This window comes from Aquila chrysaetos, chromosome 10 (assembly GCF_900496995.4).
Source record: "Aquila chrysaetos chrysaetos chromosome 10, bAquChr1.4, whole genome shotgun sequence".
NCBI classification, from domain to species: domain Eukaryota; kingdom Metazoa; phylum Chordata; class Aves; order Accipitriformes; family Accipitridae; genus Aquila; species Aquila chrysaetos.
Genome location: NC_044013.1, coordinates 22,235,700 through 22,257,807, shown reverse-complemented (window position 1 = coordinate 22,257,807; position 22,108 = coordinate 22,235,700).

Below are 22,108 nucleotides of genomic sequence, written 5' to 3'. Positions count from 1 at the left end.
GTTATTGTAGAGATGACTAACAGCACAAGTCTCACTCCTAGAGTGCAGAACTGGTATATGTAGGAGAGGTAACTGGCTGTATCATTCTGTCAGTGATCACTCTCCATCTTGCCAAAATGAATAGGTTCATTGAATCATGGAAAATATTGTTTGCCTTTTAAAAATGTGCTTGTGTGGATAGAGTTGCAGTACTCGCCTTCCTCTCAGTCTGCTCTTGTATCACCTCAGGCTATGTTCTGTCAGATATTATTAAATCTACAGAAATTTGAGCTCAGTCAGTATTATGATAAGAGATGCTAAAAGAAAACTCATATGGGAAGAGGTATAGGGGATTTGAAGCTTTTTTTCTGAATCAGTTCTCATTCACTCCTCCTTACTCTGATGCTAACTAGCACTTTGCTGTTAATTTTTTAATAAGACATAAAACTCATCTGGAATATTGCAACAAGTTTCAATTAATATTTTCTTTAATTTCCAATTAATTTGTTTTATTGGCTCTCATCCCTGTTTTCTGTTCATTTACCATGAATTAGCTCTAAAATCCTGACTGCATTTATTTTTGCAAAGCATTAAATATTACTATTACGTTTGTATTGCATGAATACTTGAGGAAACTCAACAATTAATTTTGGTTAGGAGAAGCACTAAAAGACTTGGAAAATCTTCTAAATCTTATCTAACTTGGCTAAGATTCTTGTGCCCAGTTGAATTCTTACACTGGGGAAAAATCTTGTTATGAAATTACAGAGCTAGGTAGAAAAATCTCAAGAGAGGAAGCTTCTCTGAGATCTTTCTAGGTCTGTTCCCAATCAAGAAGTATATACAATCTTTTCAAGGTATTTTGGCACTTGGCTTGATGATCCTTGCCAGACCCCAGAAGTGCATGAAAACAAATAACAAAAATAAACTGTGTTAACTGGACAAATCACAGTTTTCAAATCTGTCTGATTTAAGGCTTGGGAAAATAGTTAATTTTTATTTCCAGGGTTTCCGTTCTCTGTTTGGTGGCCTCTCCTACTCTTCTGAGATTTATTTACAGAGAGAGTTTTAACTTTTTCTATCATAGATAACAGAGTGATATTGATACAGTTGCCATGTGTTTTGATAGATGAATTCCTTAATGTTCATCAAAATTATTTGGACCATCTTTAAGTGTCAAAAAGAGTACTTACGGACGTAGCACTTATGGAGGTATTGAGAGTGACTGACTAATGGTCATCATATTGTTTGTATAATGACTTCTTGCTTCCTGACCCAGTAGCATTCACATTTTAGGCATGAAGAGAGGTGTCTGAAGTCTCAATTAAGAGAGACTTTTGGCTGACATTTCCCACAAAGCTTATTCTACTTTGAGTGCATTTTTGTGACTGTATTCAACATAGAAAGAGAAACTGTATAAGGCTTGATGTCACATCTTATTTAGCATCAGTTCAGGAGCACAGAGAAGGAATTTTGTATGTGCAGAAGTCTCAGTGTGTAGTTCCTACCAATAATAAAACAACTAAGGTAAAAGAAAACTGATACTGAGCAAGACTGTCAAACTGAAAAGGTAAAAATACACGTCTGCATAAACTGTGCTGGGAAGTCAGTAGTATCTTGTTACTGAAATTACCATGAAGTATTTGTTACTAACTGGGATGAGTTCATTTTGGGGTCCATTAATTTCACCCAATAAAAACTTGGCTCAGGAGAAGATCAATAAAATAGCTTGGAAAAAATACAGACTATAAGCAAGCTGTCACTTATTCTTACATATTAGCTGTGCATATTCTGATCCTGCATAGGAAAGTTGAAACTAAGGAACATTTTCCTTTAATAGGGTGTGAATCTTATCTTAGCATTTAGATTAATTATTCTTTGTAAAATAATATATGTTTTAACATGTCTAAGTGAAATAGTTTAAAGTTATTAACTTGATTCAGTAATCCAGAATTAAGTATTACTGAAACTATGTCAAGGATTCTGGATTTTTTGGTTTTCATTACATGGAGGAAGGCTTGCGCCAACAGAAAGGGAGTTTCTTTTCTTACCAGACTCTATCACATTGGTCATTTGAACTCAGAGACAGCAGTTGAAAACACTACTAAAGGCTCAATTTTAACATCAGAATTAAAGAATGCTTAGGTGGACGGATATTCTGCAAGACCACTCCATTCTGGCTGTGCCGTGTAAAATGGAGAGTACAGTTTATCCTAAAATGGTTTTAAAATTTTCTGGTCTGTTCCAATTTTACAGAATAATTCTTCAAAGAATTTTAATCTAAGCATGTGGACAATCATCATGAAGGAAATTGCAAATATGGTTTGAAGGACTCTACTTCTTAACAAAATCCTGTAAAAAAGTATCTGTCCTTTTTAGAAATGAAAATTTATCCTTGAAATAGACTTAATCTTGATTAGTTTTTTGTAAATGATCTTTTGATCAGATTTACTTACTTTATGAGGTATAAAAGCAAGATACTGACCTGATGTATGTCATGGAACAGTCACTGAAGTTGATGACTCTCATTTTCAGCAGCTGAGCATCTTGATCTGTGTCCTCACCTTAAGATTTAACTTTAGATTTAAGGATACATATTTTGTTTGTTTCAATGAGGTAGACTTAAATATAGCCTTCAGCAACATTTGGAAATTATAAGTCTTTTGGCTTTCGTTGCTCTTTCTGCTTTTGAGCATGTTGGCATTTTCATCCCTTCTTCAGTCAAGATGCTTTGACTTTCAGCAACGTGACCTTCCACAATCGAAGTTGTGCGCCATGTTGCTCGTATGCTTGTTGTTAACTTACCTGTTGCCCAAGTAATTGACATGCCTTGTCTCCAACACCCAGCAAGGCAGTGTTGGAAGAAGGAAAGTATTCAGCTCACAACTGTGTCCTGATTGCAATTTCTATTTTAAACCTGCCCATTTTTAAAATCTCTTATCAAAGTTGTTTAGTCTCTTTCCAAATTTGTTCCTGAGCCTGTAAGCACTTAAGCACCTGAGTGTTGTTATCATACAACTAGCACTGCTGACTCAGATCAACATGACTGCAGTGGGAGTGCTCAGAGGGGAAGAAAGAGCACATGTGTTCAACTGCTGGCGGACTTGTAATTTATAGAATCAGCATTTATACTGGATATTGTAGAAGGCACAGATGGTAACAATGTGAAGTCCTTTAGGTACCTATAGTACTGGATGTGCAGTCAGGGAGGGCTGACTCCCATATAGGTCTCACAAAACCACGGTATCCAACTTCAGGCACTTTTCAAAATCTGACAAAGTCTCCTTTCTTTAAAGAGCTCAAAATGTCAAAAAGAGCAGGAAAGTGTCAAGCTGAGTAAAGCGATGGGACAGAGTGCATGTCTGTAACTTTGTATACAAAGGTGAGGAACTGCAGATGTTTAGACCTGACATCAGGGTAGTATTACAGCTGCTTTTGTTCCTCTGAACCAACCAGATGTTATACCCTTCTCTCTCTTTTTCTCTCATTCCACGACTTAGTTTTTCTCCACTGTCTAGTTCTATGCTTGGATTGGAGGACAATATTTTTGTGTCCTATTTAATAGTGATACTCTTTTCTGATAATTGGGAATATTGTGATAGAAGGGGTTTTTTTGCACCTTGATTGCTACAAATTGTGCAAAGGAAATCTCACCTTTACTCCTGTTCAGAGTAATTGAGGAGAACTCCTTAAGCCAGCAGAAAGTGATAGAATCCATTACACACAGGTTGTTAGGAGAGTTTACATGTATTGATACAGGAGAAACTACTCTGAATGAGAGATTTGCATATGTGAAATGGATGACAAAATCAATAATCTAACCTGTACAGTTATAAATGAGATCAGCTGATTTGGAAGAAAACTAAGCAAGATTCACACTGACTCAACTTTTGGTCACAAGGTGGAAAGTGCTTAAGTTACTGTGTTTTAACAAGGTACTACCAACAGGTCAGTCCAAATAATTCCTCTGCACATGTGCTCTTAGCCAACTCTCAGTTGAGAAACAGGCCATGTTAGATTAAATGATCATAAAATGTACTCTTAAAAGTTGTTTTTCTTTGCAAAGGGTGTGGGTTAAAAGCACTCTTGACTCACTGCTATGACTCAACTACAGATGGTAACTTGTTAAACTAGAGTAACTCAACCATTTTCAGTTGTGTCTGTACGCCCAGGTCTTTGGTGATGACATGGAAATAACAACACTTGGAAATACAGGAAGACCAGAACTAAATTTCTGGGTTTAGTTTGGCACTTTGGTATACTTTGCAAGAAGCTTAGGTGAAAGTCATAATCAGCCCCAGCCATTTTAGTTATATTGATGGTGATCACACAGTTAGCACATTCATCTTTCTTTATTCCATCAGCACAGTTCTAAGAGTCTTCTGTCTTTAATATTTGTTAGGAATACATTTTATTGATTACATTGTAGTAGTGCTTACCTTCTATGTATGTCCCAAATTGTCCTGGATCTGTTCCGCTCATCGTATCTTATTTACTGTTAGTGCCTTTTTCACAATATATCATGAAACCATCTATTCAGGATGCTCTATACTTCACCTGTGTATCCTAATGAGATCTATAGTTAATATTTTCTAATGCTGTCGGAAAGGGTTCAGTTGGTGCTGGACTTGTCTCACAATACCTGATAGAGAGCTCCTTGTTGGTTTTGCAGAGGAAGTTTTCCCACTGACTACTGCTGCTCCCAGTAGGCTCATAATCAGATATAGCAAAATGAGTGAAACTACATGAACAGGAAAATATTTCTGCATGTCTGTGGGGGTAACAGAAACTGGCCCCAAGAGGCAATAAGAATGTTAATCTCCAGTTGTTTGTAAAATTATGTTTGTCCGGGTTTTTTTAATCCAAAATTTCTGACTTTTAGGCCAGTCACATCAATTGGCAGAGGGATGTCAGCTGTTCTACTGCACCAGTAAAAAAACCCAGTTCTCAGCCACTCAGATTTTTAGATGGCACATCTCCATCCTTAAACCAGGAGGCCACTTTGTCCAGGGCTGTACAAACTCCTCACCATACTGGACAGTGCTAGTCCATGGAAACATTTTTATGGTTGAATTTTTAATATATTTTCTTAAAATTATTTCAGATGCCACAGGATGCAATCACCTACTAGTTTTCCTGTGTGACAGTAGCAGTTCTGCAGATGTAGAACTGCTCTTTCCCAGAATATTTTTCAGACTCAAAACACACGTTTGGTGTTCTTTTTTAGATGTGTATGTGATTTTTATAAAAGTCAATTTGTTGTCTACATTGCACTTTCTTTCCCAAAATCCATTTAAAAGCATACAATGATGCAAGAGCATATTTTAAATCAGTGACTGAGTTCTAAAATACTTTTGTCTTTAGATTTTGAAACATAACTGATTGCTTGAAAAGATCTGAATCCTACATAAAGTATGTTCTAGACCTGTGACTAAAGGCAATTTGGATTTGTAAAGCCTCCCACTTACTCTATACATAACTCTAACTGAATTGCAGTTGACGCATTTTGTCTTTTGTTTTCTTCTGGAGGGAAAAACTAAGATTTGTGATAAGAAAACATTGAGATACTTTTTTCTATTGCAAGGAAGACTTCCCACTGTGCACAGCAGTGGTAGTACTGTCTTACTGATTCCTAAAGTTTATCAAAGTGTAGCAGGCAATGAAAAGCAGAGAAATGAGGAGTGTAAGATAACTGTGCTTAGGTTGCTGACAGTTTAGTTAAAGACATGCTTTCATCATCAGCCGAAGGCAGTTGTACACTTCTTCGACCCATGTTTGAAGCCCTCTAGTTTAAACTACCTGGTGTGGAAGCTGGGTAGCTATGTTAGCAAAGAACAGTTAAATTAGCATAGTGCTGATCCTGAACTGATAAAACTCACAAAAAGTCCAGATAACATTAGTTCAAGCCTAGTGACATTCCAGTGTGGTTTCACTCCTTTGGAGTAGACGTGGCTTTTGGCAGTTGTGGCAGAGCTAGCATGTGCTACATGTGACTATGTACAGCTGACCACATGCGCGTGCCCTAAGGTGTTAAAGTTGGGGGAAAAAAAGTCAGTTTCTGTATGTAACTACCCTAGCAAACCAGTCCACCTTGCATGTGTGTGAGAACCCAGCAAGAGTTAGCTAAAAATTCCATTTAATTTCCTATTTCAGCTATCCCAATAGGTGATGGGAAATGTATATATTTGTGGATGAATGGGAGATGTAAAGGAGTATAAACCCAACATTTTCAAGCTCTGTTTTTGGTAATAAATATGCAGCTTTAAAGAAAACAGCATCAGTTAAGAACCACTGCTGCCACTCTGAATCTGCATTGAAGACAGGCCCAGATGAACACTCAGATCGACTTAAACTTTGTAGCTAAAGTTTACATTTTCTTTAAAGTGAGATTCCCATTCCCCATGTCAAGGTTATCTTAGTGATAGCCTTTGAAACAGTCAGACCACTTACCAATGGATGGATGTTCAGAAGTTTGACAGTCTCTTCATTGATCCTACTCTTGCATGAAAATGGCTTTATCAAGCCTATAATTAGAAATGAAATAGTCTTAAATGGTTTCCACACAGCTTGACTTTCAAAGAGGTTCCAGTTTCACATAACTTCATATAAACAGAGAATCAGAAGATTTAACCAGATACCACAGTTCCTGCTTACTAATTGCCATAAAGCAGAGCCATCTGCTTTATACAAAGTCTAGGTCAGGTAATCCTTCTAAACTGTGACCTTTGGGGCTCCATGGAACTTGTTCTTGATTAAATAAAACCTTCCTAGGAAGTTATTGGGAAACTTGGTACAGTTCAGTCTGAGCAGTGAATGTAACTGATTGGATTTCTGTATAATCTTAAGCAGACAGTTCTAAACTAGTCTATCTTTTGAACTTTTTTTTTTCTTAACAGTGTTCATCTTTCATAGCAATTCAAGGTACAAATGAATTATTTCAGTTTTTAAAGTAATTCCTCATAAAAGATAAAACAGATGACAAACGAATGATTTAAACATAAATTCATGACAGTTAAAGACAAAGTGAAGTGACTGAATGTTTCATCAGCCTAAACTAAGCTCAGAATCTGGGCTGGGGAAAATGGCATGCATCCTCCATTTTGTTCAGTTGCCTGACCTTTTTTAGAGAGCATGCGCCACAGTGCAATGGCGTGGTAAACGTGAGTGGAGCAAAAAAAATATAATTGCAGCTCAGCAAACACAGTAGAATACTTGTAATTCCTCACAACTACTTCATTACTAGCAAAGCTCATATCACGGATGCTTTCAAGTTTGTCTCTTTTCCATCATATACTTTGTTTAAATATTTGATCCATTATATGAAAATAGTTACTGTGATTAAATAATCAGTTCTTCTTCTCTAGTTTTCTTTTGGCATTGGTGATTATTATTTTTGGCTGTCTACCTTTGGCAAGCAATTGCCAATTATTCACTGCCAGATTAAAAATAGAAGTATTATTGCCAAAGCAAATAATGCATTATTTTGCAGTTACACAGAGCTTTCCAGCTAAGGATCACAACATATTTTGTAACCACTAATGAATATAGCCACTTACCACCCACTGAACATTTGTATTTTTGCCTTAGGGATGAGAAAGATAAGGTATATACTGTAGTAGACATGATCCGCCTTTTCCAGGGGCTGGTATAAGTTAACATTGATGGAAGACACCAGAATGCACCACTCATTAGAAGTGGGTCTTATCATATGAATTGAGAGAGCCTGGTCTACCGATCCAGACAACTGTGCAAAGGCTGGAGTTGCTCTGCCTGGTCTGTGATAACCCGCTCTTACAGGAGACAAAGAAAAGTTGAATTGCAACTGCCTTTCTTCTCAGAAAATGTATCCATTCACAGGGTGTTCCATTAATGAAATAGATTAACATTTTGAGACAAAGTGTATTTTGAACTTTGATAGCTCCCTTCTGATTTTGTGGAAGATCAAGAGAGGAAGTCAATCATGGCAGATGACCCTATTATCTTGACGGTTTAAACGTCATTATGGTATTACTGTTCCTCTCAACAGTTGATGCAGTCAGATGTCCTCATACTTACTGTGGTCTGCATAGCTACTTTGCATTCTTAACAAATTTTTGTGAAGAAATACTGCAGTGGAGAAGAGTTTCTTACTGAACTAGGTAATCCCTCATGTCTGAGGACTACTGTCTTCTAGTTTCAACACATCTCTTTGAAAACATCCCACTAGCATGAGGATCATAAGTCTGAACATTACCCTCAAATTCTGTGGCATTTTCACACCTTTGAATATGCTCCTTAGAGTTGTGCTGGCACAAAAGTCTAGCTCTGCACTCCACATTTCTGGTCCGGTGATGGTTTTCCCTTTCCCAGCTGCAGCATATGATAGGGCCTCTCCAAATCCTGAAGGGATATTGGTTTTTGGGGAAGTGTGACTCTGGTTCTAGGTTTTGTTCCTCATTTGTAGCCCAATATAAAGATATGATGAGAGTCTACCTTTCTTTGTTCTCTGTTGCTGCAGGGACTGATATGACTAGTGATATAATGGTCTTCTTTTGGCTGCGAAGTGAAATTTTGAAATTGCAGAGACTGTTTTTACTGTGGGAATCAGCTTACATACACCCGATCAGTTCGTGTAAAGCACTGAACATCTTAAGTGGCCATTAAGTGCAGAACTTTGCTGGATTGGACTGTCGGTGTCATTTTATTAAACAAAGAGGCATCTGAAATCTCATATCTAATATATGCTGTGAGCAGAACAGCAGTTAGGGGCAAACAGGCAGTTTTCCTTGAAATTCAAAGTGCAGTAGCTCGGAGACAACCGTCTGTATATATTTAGGGAATCTGAAGTTACCTGAATGCCTGGCAATTTTTCTGTAATTATCTCAGAAATGAATTATGGTATTTCACAGATAATTCTCTAGCCCTTTCATTCCTGCTTTGATAAAATGTAATAAAAATCTGTTGCCTTTTTATTCCTTGCTGGGATTAAAAAAATCCCACAAACAAACAAACTTGCTTTGAAAGATCTTATTGGAAAGTGTGTGTGTGTGTGTGTGTGTGTGTGTTTTTTAAAGATTCCACATTTTAAAGACAAACGAGGGAGTGCTGAAGTTTACTACAACAGCTTCACTGAAAAATATTCCATCACCCAGATCAAAAGTAGGCAAAACTCACAGAAACATTTGGAAGAAACAGCAGTGCCAGAGCATGATTTTTGCTATTTTGGGAAAGCAGCTGCTTCTGTCTGACATGGACTCAAAATGTAGGATATTTTGTAAGGTGGATCTGCTCATTCAGATCATTCCCTATCATGACTGTTTCATGGGAACATTGACTAGCATATTTATTTGGGAGAAGTATTTATTTTGAGCTAACGAGAAATCTCTCTCCTAGGCAGTTATACAATTGCTAAATAACAGTTGACTGTAACTCCTGAATGCTTATTTCCTAATATAGAATGGCAAGAATAACATGGGAACATTAACTTAATTTTATATTGATATGCTGATTTTGTGTAACTAAAGAGATGCAGAACACTAAATTGCCAGTGAAAACCAATGCTGAACAGTTACTTCTACTTTGAAAATCTCTCTTTAGTTACAGAGAAGAGACAAAGCTGCATCGCATGTCACCAGAATACTATCTATCTTCAAATTTCAGAAATAGGAAAATTGTGTAAGCCCTGGTATTCAGACATCCCTGACTCTTCCTGGCTTAACTTTTGTTCTGGCAACTGCAAGTGACAGAGGTGATCTTTCCCCATCCCTCCTGGATCTCAGTGTTGTAGGAATCACAGCTAGTTTCAGCATGGACCCCTGCATTGGAACTTTCTGTGCTTGACAGGCTGTATTTGGCAGCATGAGAGTAATATGATTTCTTTATCTGATTTAGCATTTAACTGCTTTTAATGCAATTTATTTTCTTTCTTGTGGTTTAGCTATATTTCTTGCTGATGGCAGCAATATCAATCTGCACCTCTCGTCAGCTATGCTGGTTTATATAATATTTAAAATAATTTTTGAATAAATGCTGATTGCTGTGTACATATTCTTTAGGTTGGATGGTATATTAATTTGTAATTTCTAGCAGCTCTGAAGAATATATTAAAATATTGTAGCTGGCTCAGGGTACAGTTGCAGACAGAAGACTTCACAGTGTCGGGGGTATATCATGCAGTTACGTGACTTCTGCACTTGCAGTTAGGTGACTTTGGAGACAGGCTTATACCTCTATGCCACACTGCATAATGGCATATAATGCAGTAACTGGCTTGTTCAGAGCTTCCCTCCCGTGTTCTGTTGCTTGCTGTAGGTCCTGCCTGTGCTTCCATAACCCACAGGGCAGGGTAGGTTTTGCTGTGTGTGCAGAGACCAATCAGTTCTTAGTGAATCCCCACACCTCAAGCAGCTAGAATCTGCAAGCGTTTGCTCCTTGAACATGTTGTGTTGTTTTGAAGGCAGGCTTTCTTAGCTCCAGGCAGAGGAACACCTAAATAATTTGCATTAAGGGAGTTTTTCCAATTGGAACTTTGAAGTTCTGTGAAGCCAGTTTGTGATTTAAACTAGGAGTTTTATGATGTGACAGGACAATGTTGGAAGGATTTCTGGCAACACTACACATTTTGGTTTCACTATATTTTTCCAGTAGGAAGTGTTTAATATTTTTTCCTCTAATGGAAAATTTGTATCTTCATACCCCTTTTTCTTGTTTCCTCTTGTTTCCATTTCTGTTAAGAATCAGGATCACTGGCCCCAGAGATAATTTTGACCACAAGATTTATTTGTGGGAAAAAGTAATGTCAGGAATCTGAGTGCATCCCTTACTGTTTAAAACAGTCTGATTTTCTTTCTTTGTTCTTTCAGCAAAATTCTGTAACTTCCTGTCTACCTAGAATAGTAACTTTTTTCTGGTGGTGTTCTTGAAGAGTCTAAAGATATTGTCCTGTATAGCTTTTTGATTGTATTGGTAGTTCTCTCACGGGATCCCAGGCATTAGTTGAATTTCTGAACTGCAGAAATCCTACAGATCAGTGGAAGGTCAGTTCTGCAGTGTAGTCATAAACAGTCCAACAGGAGGTACCAGAAAACAAGAAGATTTCTGAACCTACTGACCAAGCTGAAGACGGTAAGAGAATTTTTCCCTGAATACTGAGGGATCATTGTAGAAATACCCAAAACTCAGTGAAGTAAGTGTGAAAGGCACTTCCCGTAGAACAAAACAGGATTTATAAAAGGCTGATTGGAATTGTGGAGGTTGAAGTGAAATCATGGCTTCTTCAAAAGTTACATCACCACATCTTTCTATTAATATATGTGCATGTATGTTTGCCTAGCCTTAGAAGAAGAAGAAGAAAAAAAAAGGAGTTTCTTGAACTGAATCTAACAGCTTCTCCTACCTGTAGCACTGATTTGTGATGGAAAGGCTTCAAATCCAAGCTCCACAGCTTCTTCCGTTGTTAAGTTCTCACTGTTAACGCTGTTGTCTAGATGTCAGAGCCTGGTTTTCAATGGAAAATTCTGTGGCTGAACCTCATGTATCTTATTTTCTTACATAGATACAGCACTTTTTGTCATCATAGGAGTTAGGTGAAAAAACCTCTCTTGAGTTTGGCTAGACTGAAAATATATTGGATATCATGTTTGATCTGAATTCCCAGATGTTCCCATTGCATGTTAAAAACATAGTTACATGAGAGGAATGTTTATTTCTTTAACCTGGCCTTTCTGTGCACTGCCAAACAAATTCTGGTTGAATGCTAGGAATACAAGCCTAGTAATATGTCTGCCAAAACTAATGGCAGTTAGGTGGTGGTGCAAATGAACAAATAATTTCTGCTTAAATGAAAAGGGATGCTGTCTTGAACATTACTGAAGAGAGCAATGAAGTGGAGTAAACTGAGTCCTCTAGGCAACCTGTGAACCTTGGAGTAGTAACACAACAGCAATGCAGAACACACTGAGCAATCCTGAATGACTGAGACAGTGAGTTCAATATCCTATATTGCACCGTTTTCTGCAAGAAATTCCTCTACATACATATATTCTATACCTTTAATTGACTCCAGTATTAATTCAGTTCATTGTTATTTAACTTAGCAGAGAAGCCACATATGTTACTTTATGGAAGCTGATAAGAGAAATATGAAAATCTTATTGTATATAGCCCTGTTTTATCACTGAATCCCAGTGAAATGAAGGCACTTGGATAAGATCCCTAAATGGATAACCTTAACAAAGCACAGAGCATTATTACCTGTCTGTAATCTCTCAAGCACTTTCATTTGACTTCTAAAGTTTTGTCTATTACCTGTGTGCCAGCTTTCCTACCTGCAAAATGTCTGCCTTTGCTGCTTTGTAAATGGCTCCTAGGAAGAGAATTCTTCTAATGGCTATGGGAGGATTTTTGGATGTTCATGCTACAGCTTTATTTGTTCTAATTATATCTGACGTTTCACAAGCTGCACGTTTGTTATTTGATGGGCAAAACATAAAAAATAATTAGGCCAAATGATCACACAACCCCCAACAGAAAGCTTTTTCAGGGTATGTTAGCTGCTTTTTATTAATAATTATCCTCATTAAACTTTACCAAACTATATTATAATCTCATTGCCTGTTCATCGTTATTGAACTCCTAAAATCAGGTGAGGGTTTGAATTTTCTTATGAGATGAACGATGTTTACATTTGAAAAACTTTTAACTTGTTCAAATACAGCTCATTCCTTCCTTCCAACCCCTTTTGTTTCCGATAGAAAACAGCTATAGATTTTCCAGTTTGCCAGGAGAGGTCACTCTTTATCCTTTGTCTTGCCTGGTTCAGGCTACAGTACCATAGTAAATCCTCTTTCCTTACTAGAGTACATTGGCATATTCCTTGAAGTACTGTTTGGATGCTGTCTGATATACGTGAAGAGCCCTGTACATGGAAAAGTCTTAAAGAATTTTGTGGCAAATGATAATGTATCTCCAGGTTTCCACCAACCATCTCGTATAATTCTAACAAAAGCCCGTAATTCTCTCAAGTTCTGTTACAGAATTATAAATGGAGGTTTTAAAAAGCAGAAACCAGAGGAGATACCACTTCATTAAATTGTACAACTTTTAAAGGAATTTTGAAAAATCCCAATGTTTTAAATTTATTATTAGTCACAGAGTCTTCTCTGGTGTCCAACATCAGAATGATAATACATCTCAGTAGAAATTGGTAAGAATTGTTCAACCAACTGCAGTTTGAGCAAACCCAAGCCAAAACTGAGTCCGCTAGAATACCGTATCATTAAATTCATGAGGAAAAAATCCTCATGACTGAGTTCTCACTAGAGCAAGAGCTAGAAAATCCTCAGGATATGGTTTCTGATTAACAATCTGAGCAGCTATGAAAAAGAAAATACGTTGATAATTTGTTTCAAACATTTCTTTCATTCCTATGTAAAATAAAATTCAATGGCTTGGATAAAATAAGATCATACCCAGGCCCTCATGCCCCAATTCAAACCTAACGTGAACCAACGTCTGGGGTTCAAAAAAAGTATTTGATTTCCTTGCCTTTTAAATTTTTTTCCATTTTTGCACTCCTATATCCCCAGTGATGTAGAAGCAGGGGAAAAAAACCCCCAACAACCCCAAACCAGAACACTGTAAAACTGGCTGTTCACACAGTATTCCATGATTTCTGCTGGCCTGGCAATCTCCCAAAACCAGGCTGTCTCATGAGGTTACTGGTTCAGTTTTGCAGACTTAAGAAATTTAGAATTGCATCCAAATGGAGTTCTTATTTACACTCAGCTGCATGTATGAGATGTATGCAACTCTCCTATTACTGTTTGTATATTTTTTATATGGTAAAAGATGGAAAAAAAGAGCAACAGAACCCTGTGCAAGCATCTCTGTTGGTGTTCAAATTCTTCTTTGGCTTCTTCTCACCTAAAAATTTAGGATTCTAAAATAAATGGAAAAGTTAGATTTTATTAAAAAATTAGGGTTTTGTAAAGGACTTGCTACTTTTATTTACGTTGTGTGTTCCTCAACATTGCCAGCTTTCATGTTCTGGGACCCGCTCGATCTGATGGTTGTGAGACCTGCTAGTGAGACATTATGTTAACCACAGAATACCACTGCGGATGCATTTCTATGTATCTGCCTCAAAAGTTCCTGCTCAATGGAAGAAAATGAAGCGTGTATTAAAATGCTGGAGAAGGAAAAGAGATTTTAAGGCATACAGGAAATGTGCGTGAATCATACTTGAATTTGGATCCTTTGGGGAAAAGTTCCTTTTTGTTTTGTTGTTTGCACCTCTGGATGAGGTAAGACCTATGCTTTTAAGTGCCTCCAAGTATGATGACAACAGAAATAGTAAATAACAATAAGGGCACTCTCCTCTCTCCATGCCACCATTTTGTTGTTGAGGGAGCAGATTATTAAAAGAAAACTGAAAGTACTCCATCAAATCAAGTTCCTAGCAAACTAGAGCTGTAGCAAGCTGTCTTTCTGCCAGAGGTGTGAACAACGGGAACATGTAACTTTGAACACATAAACCATCTGCTGTGTACTCAACAGGCAGGCTCCTCATCATAAAAGTCAGAAGTGCCTATATTGTTATATCTCTCGCTCTCTACAGGGATATATAAATATTCAGCTTGAGAGTCAGAATAACTCTGCACAGAGAACAGACGTTTGAACAGTGAACTGGCTTCTCTGTTACCCCTATGTTGACCTTTTGCTTTCCTGCTACCTATCTATGGGAAACAGAGAACTACTTTGTGGCCAGATCTATATACTATCATCCATATCTGTTTCATGAGACACAGAGGAACGTATTTGGGTTTAAGTTAGAGTGGAAAGCTGTGCAAGGAAGATTACTGGAGAAGTATGTTATTTTTCAATACGTTCCATTGTATTCTCAAAAAACCCACCCTGTAATTGCTAGATAGAATTCATGAGAATATCCTACCTTTCCTACCTTTCCTGTAGGAACTGCTACAGTTCATACAGATCATAGCCTATCTTTACTAAATTTATTGCTAAAGCCTAACAAGCTTCCTCTTTATTATATTTATTTCTACATTACTTGACAAAATCTTGCTAAAAGAGTCCTTTCAGCATTGGCTAAACTTTTTTCCTGCAGTACTGGGGACAGGTTTTGGGGACTGGGGCAATTAAAAGAGCAGGAGGGTGAGGTGTTAACTGAACCCCTTTCTGCATGTTATTTCAACATATTAGCTCACTGCAGGTTGACTTCTTTGTTCAAATACTTTACTTTGCAATATCAGAACACGTTTCTAATCCTTATGCACGTGTGATATCTTCCAATTAAAAAAAATGTACATTAACTTCATTTTTGTAATGGTCCAGTATATCTGTATTGATGTAGGTCCTACAGGTAGTAGGACCAGTAGTTCTCTCTTAAAGGAGAAATCTTACAATTTTGTTAGCATATTGTGCTGAAGACTTTCTTTGCTTTTCTTTTAAAGAACATCTTAACCTTCCATGATTGCAATTCAGGAAATGGTTCTCTTTGCTGCAAGGCTTGGAGTTAGAAGTGTTGCTTCCTACTACCTCCTCTCTTTTGTTGACACTACTAAACACCTTGCTGCTGCAATAAAAATCTCCAGGCCTTCTACCAAACAGCTCCTATCTATGTGCAAATGCTCTGAACTGTTTTGCAAAGTCCTTACCTTGTGCATATGCAAGTTCCTGTTAAAAGAAAACATTTGTACTGCACTGCCATTGCAATGAAAAGTCAGACTGACATATACATCATACCCAATATTGCTTCAGTCCATGTCCATCTGATTGCCTCTGGCTACTTTCTTCCTCTAGCAGCTTGGCATATTTGGAAAATATTTAAAGAAACTAGCAAGCAGTTTATCTAAATTAACAGTGACTCCAACCTTGCAAATATAGTAACATGAACACTTTCTTTAGATGCATGAATCATATTTAAATTAGAATTAAAGTGGAGAATTAACTTCTTCATTTGAGAATAGATCAAATGCATATAGTCCTACAGTGTGTATAGGAATGTAACTGGAGTAGAGTCACTCAGCTAGGAGCTTGTGCTAGCTATTGGGATGTCCCCAAGTGCATGCTAGTTGGTCTGGATTCCCAGATGAGAATAGGATGTAATAGACAGGATTTGGACTCATTTACAGCTTGAAGAAACCTGATGTAAAACTGGTAGAAATAAGATTTTCTAGGTGAATGAGTTCATCTGTTTGGTTTTTTTTTTTTTCCTGTGATGTTTTTGTTGTCTACACCCTACCCCCCAGCCCCCAAACAAAATAAAACAACCCAAACCCTACCAGGTTTATTGCTAATCAGAAAAAAACCTGAAGATTTTTGAGAAGGAAAATCTCATCAGGCTTATAGCTGCAAAGAAGCAAAGCATGCTTATAAGCTGACTAAACTAACTTCCAAATCTAAATGCTTCATTTTTTGTTCTGTGTCTGGTTTTAATGTATATTATAATACGATACAAAATTTTGGTAATTTTGGATAATTTGATAATAAAATAAGAAATTATGGCCTATCTAGATACCATTCCTAAAGCAATATGATCTTTGTCAACTACAAGAAAAAACTAGCCTTCATTTATGCTTTGCACCAGTAAAAGGCACTGATATATTCATAAAGATAGTCTGTATATGAAATGCCAAATTTTCCAAACTGTGATTCTTCACACTATTTTTCTCTGCTAACTTTTGAGTTACAAAACAACAAAGAAAATGTGTCTACCTTGTATGATACAGATTTTATTGTAACTCGTAAAAACATATTTAAACATCAGCACCTTTACCCACAGAACTAATAATGTACTGTTTTAAAGTTATCTGAAGAGACAATTATTTACATGGCTTGAAGTGCTTTTGTGACTATAGTCCAGAACACAGAGCTTCTTAAGTAAAACCTCTGGGGATTTAAATAATACTACAACAGGGTAGTCTTTCACAATTTGATTTCCCTCTTCTTTTGCTTCCCAGAGAATTCCACTTAAAAAGTATTTAATTGAGGAAATTTTCTTTACTGCATTTTTCCTGTTTCCTTTTTAAAGGTTTAGAGCTTTGTTCTAAGTGTTTTAACTTGTAATCAAGAAATGTGTCAAGTCTGTTGCCAATTAGTGTTGCTGATGTGAAAATTGATTGGGTCTTGGGAAAGATGGCTAAGTCTTATAAACTGACAAAACAGTCTGTAAAAGAGGGCTTGGGAACAGAAGCAAGAAGCAGCAACATGAAAAATTATTAATATGAGAAAACAGAGCAGGGGACAGGAATTTGTACAGTGGTCAGAAGTGCATTTGAAATATTTACTAAAGGTTTAATCAACTATATCAGTTTATTATAAGGAGTTAATGAATATTCAGAGCTAGATTGAGGAAACTTTCCTCACTGTAACCAAGATCCTGACTTTGAAGCCTGGTTCATGCTGTAGAATACCTCTCTGTGTTGGCTGAGAAGAAGAAACGTTCAGACCCCTCAGAACAGTGGTGCAGACTCCCTCATAGGGATACAGCTATGCCAGGCGAAGAAAACTTTTCTTCTGTTTTCATTGCCTTGTTAGATCATTTGTTGGGTATGGAGAGGGATGCAGCTATGCTGGCATGCAGTACCTTTACACGAGGGCACTCTCCTGAAGTAGCAACAGAGGCAGTTCTGTGGTAACTTTAAAGTAGGAGGAAGGTTCCCTGGTGTAAGGTAATGATAATGACAGTAATTATATCTAGGGGAAATACAGGCAGGAAAGGAAATAATTTTTGAGACTCTTATATGCTGTAGATCTACATTATATAAAGAGTTATTCCTTCACATAGAACAAAACATTGTGTTTGCAGTAAACTGGGAAGGAATTTTGGTTTGATCGTGGTGCAGAACATCAACACTAGACTTTGAGCTGTCAGGTGTATCATCAGTTAGATAAATGCATGAGAACTTTTGACCAGGGATGATGCAGAAAACATTACAGAAACCTTTGAATGAACAGGGTGTGCAAAACCAGCGTGTTCAGGACTACATTCCTATCCCTGTGTTACTGTGTGTCTTCAGTAAATCTAATTTACTGCATCTCATTGGTCTGTTGCTCCCAAGTTTCCCCAGCTGCCATCTTAGTCGTGGAGCAGTTACTCTTCCGTTGGGACCCCATGGCTGGCATAGCCCACCTGGCTGTTTCTGTAAGGAGCTGTGATTCTGACACACTGCAAGGTTCTGACACTCTGCCATTTGGGGGCTTTCCACATGTGAGGTTGTCTCTGGACATTGTGTTTTATACTCCCCCATGGACTTCTTTATGCAACTGTCCAGTCATTTTGCAACCATTTCATATGTTGACTTCCTGGGGAGGGGCACAATTTAATTAGGCACTCTGTGATTGTTATTAGCAGTGGGAAAGTATTACATCACTGAACGGAGAATGTTTTACTGACATTTTCCTCTCCATTAGATCAGTTCAGATATACCCGTCCACATAGGAGACAAACATAAGCTCAGCATATCTTGTGGCACACAGTGATCTTGTGTGCTTCCTGTCCACATAGGGATCTGTCTCGTTTTTTGAAAAATTTTCTTAAAGGTGGACAAAGGGGATGTAGTTTCTGCCTAAAGCTTTGTGGGAATTTCACCTAAGGGAAAGTCAAAAGAGCCAGAAACAAACAGCAAATGAAAGCTAGAAGCAGGAGGGGAGCCTGTTCGAGGCTGTGGTGGTTGAGGAGAGAGCTGGCGGTGTGCCACGCGGAGGTGGATGCAGCCCAACGTGGAGAGAGGGATCAGCAGAGTTTCAGAGCCACATGAAGTCCATGTGTGCACTGCTGTAACCAGTGACGTGGCAGGTGGAAGCTGAAGTGCTTTTTTGCCTCCCTTCGCTAAATTTCTGCCCTTGTTTGAAACTGAACTGAAGTGTCTTTGGGAAAATATTTTTTTCCCTAATACTAGCGAATTATAGCTTTTAAGAAAAAAATGAAAACCAGGACTCTGAGTTCCCTGAAATCCGGGGGAAAAAAAGAAATAAAAAAACTTTCTACATATATGTGTCTTAAAGCACTGTAAGAGGGAGTGTAATTCTAATTATTCCCATTTCATAGATTTGTGCATGAACTTTGTCATTGTCATGCAGTGGAGACAAATGTTAAACTCATTTACCTGCATCATAGCCCCCCCCCCCCAAATAAAGACAACTCTTCTCTCTTAGAAGATGAATATGCAGCTTTGTAAATTTGTTTGAATTGCATTTAAACATTATATTAATTGAATGACTTTGTCACTGGAAGACTGGGAGGAAAAATTAGAAAGGTGCAACAAACCAGAATAGTTCTAGTTTAGGCAAAAGTTATTAAAAAATTAAAAGTAATGTAGCTTCTACAAAACCAGAATTAAACCGTGACATTCTTGTTAATATTTATTCTGCTTTTTCCCCCAGTAATATTAGTGCTGCAATCTTAAAAAAAAACCCCAACAAAACTAAGGAGATGTTGCTATCTTACGGTGTCAGAAAAGACAGTTAATGGTCAGTCACAATATATTATAATATAAAAGTACATAAAAATATAGAATATATATGTATGTTAGTAATAATAATTAATAATTATAACATTAATGATCATAACAATACACAATAATGGTACTGCATATAAAATTATGTATACATAATCCAATAATGATATTATAATACATAATAATGATACTACACCCTTGGACATGTCCCACTTACCAGGATCCTGTGCCTGGTTACTTTTCAGACTGCACAGTCAGTCCCACAAAAATATTGTTTATATTTGACAATGTTTGAAGTAATCAATGTTAAAACTTGGGAGTTCCTCTGTATGTGATAAAGTTAAAATCATATGTGATTTCAAAGTCATGGGGAATGCAGCATCGAGGTATGTGATATTCACTGTAGGAGTCAGATGAAAATCAGGCACCCTCTGTCTTAGGTTTTCTGCAAAATGTAAGCAGGAAACACTATATAGTTTATGTTGCGGTCTCTAAATCTCTCTATATAGACTGCTATAATTAGACTGCCTTTCAAACTAATAGTTTGAATAGAAATGATGTTTTGCGATCAAGAGGGGCTGCCTTTTTGAAAGGTGTTCTCTAGTCAATTTTTGAGGCTTAGTACAGAAATAACGATATAAAAATGTCTGTTCTTTGTTACAAGTGGTCAGGCATAATGAGTTTAGTGGTCCTTTCTGTCCTCATAACCTACCTTCCAAGGATACATATTTTTCCCAGGTTAAGCATTCTATTTATGAAACAATGATCGTTGGTCACTCTCTCTTGGTTTTTGTTAGTAAGAGTAACAAAATGGGTTTGCCAACTAGTGCAATCTTTGATTAAAAAATATATCCTAGAATCTAGAGGGGCTATTGTGCATTTTTAATTGATTAGTAGAATGAATACAGATTTTGTGAGAAAGGCAATCAAAAACCATGTGATAAATTTGTAATGTGTCTCAAGATCATTTTACTTTCCAAGTGGATATGTAGCTGTGACCTTCTGGATGTTTTTGCTGCCTCTAAGCCTTTGATAAGAAGAAGAGCTGAGAGCTCCTTTTCTTGCTCCCATGTCCGCTCTTGAGAACTGTGGCACTGTCTTTTCTTGCATTCCTCCGTCAGGTATCTGAAGGTGGGTCTGATAGTTACAACAACTTGAATGAAGCAGACAATATCTCTCCTTTTAAAAACTTATTTTTGGTGAAACCAATCCCTTTTCGTTAGGAGTGATGTGAATATAAAAAAGCTTGCGACTTGGTGGTTATACTGGCTCCTCACACTTAAACCGGATAGTTCTTAACACAGTTGAAAGCACCGTTGAAATCAATGGGATGAAATAATAGGCCTACCCAGGGTCAGCAAAAGCACCAGAAACTGGCCCCAATGGGGAGATTTCCTAACAGAGCATTGTACAAGACAGGAAGAGACATTTATTGAAGAGAAAAAGGAGAATATTTCCGTAAACCATTTTTGTGTCATATTGGTGAATTCTGTTACGCCTGCAAAAGGGCTGCTTGTTCTATGGAAGCAAGTCTGACTCGCTCCAAAGGGAAAGCGAAAGGTCAGGGGCAAGTTCTGCTTACCATTACATCTGCCTGCGACTTGAGCATTATCAGCACTTGGGGTGAAGAGGATGCTCGTGCTGGGGGAAGGTGGGCACGGCTGGTGCTTGCCAGGTAGTTTGAGGAAACTGGCAAAACACTGTTGAAGGAAACAACAGCTGAAAATTAGTACAACTAAAAACCTCTGTCTGGCTTTTGTTCTACATCATCTCAGTGTGAATCCCAATTCCCTCCCTAAGTGCGGTGGTGACAGAAGTTAACTTAGATTTAATGCAGTGAGGTCAACACCAGAATCAGGCCTGTTTCCTAATCTAAGCTCAGAGCTGGAAGGGGACAAGTGTAGGGAAATATTTATGGCTAGATTTTGACTTTTCTGGCCCATGATGCTGGCATAGGGACAAGGGGAGTGGCTGAATCAGAATAAGAAATGTGAGACAGGATTGGGAATCCAGGCAGGATTAATTCTGGAGCCCTCCAAGGCTCCATGGTGGAACAGCAGCCTGACAAGCCTTGCAAATGATGCAATTTAAGTTTCCTTTAGGAAATCAGCTTGGAGTTCTCAAACTTCCTTTGGGAAGCTGGTGGAGTGTTAGCCAGCACTAGCAGCTGCCCCACTGCTCTGACTGTAGCGGTGTTGGCAACACCTGGAATGACCTGCTCAGCACTGTTGCTTCTGACCTCTCTATCTGCATCCCAGGGAAGTGCCCTGTTTTTCAGAGGGGAGTTTCCTGTTCCGCTTTCTACTTCCATGTGCATTTTTCCTTAAAGTAAACTACCCTGCTTGGCTTGGTAGGTGTGCTCAGAATTTGAAAGCAAGTCTGATGGGTATGACAAGGTGAGGGAAAACAGCCCAGGAAAAATGAAATACTACCATTCACCCCAAAACAAAGAGAATTCAGTCATTCTGAGAGCAGAAGAGTTCATGAAGCCTGATTAATTGTATATTTGTGCCTCAGTTAATGCCTCTAGTGTTGGTTGAAATGAGATAGTGTGCTCAAAACTTACAGAGGACATAGAAGGATTCAAGAGATCTACAGAAAGACAGGCACAGACACACCTATGCACATACTGTGATCACATGCGTCTTGTTTACCTGAAACAAGAAATGAAA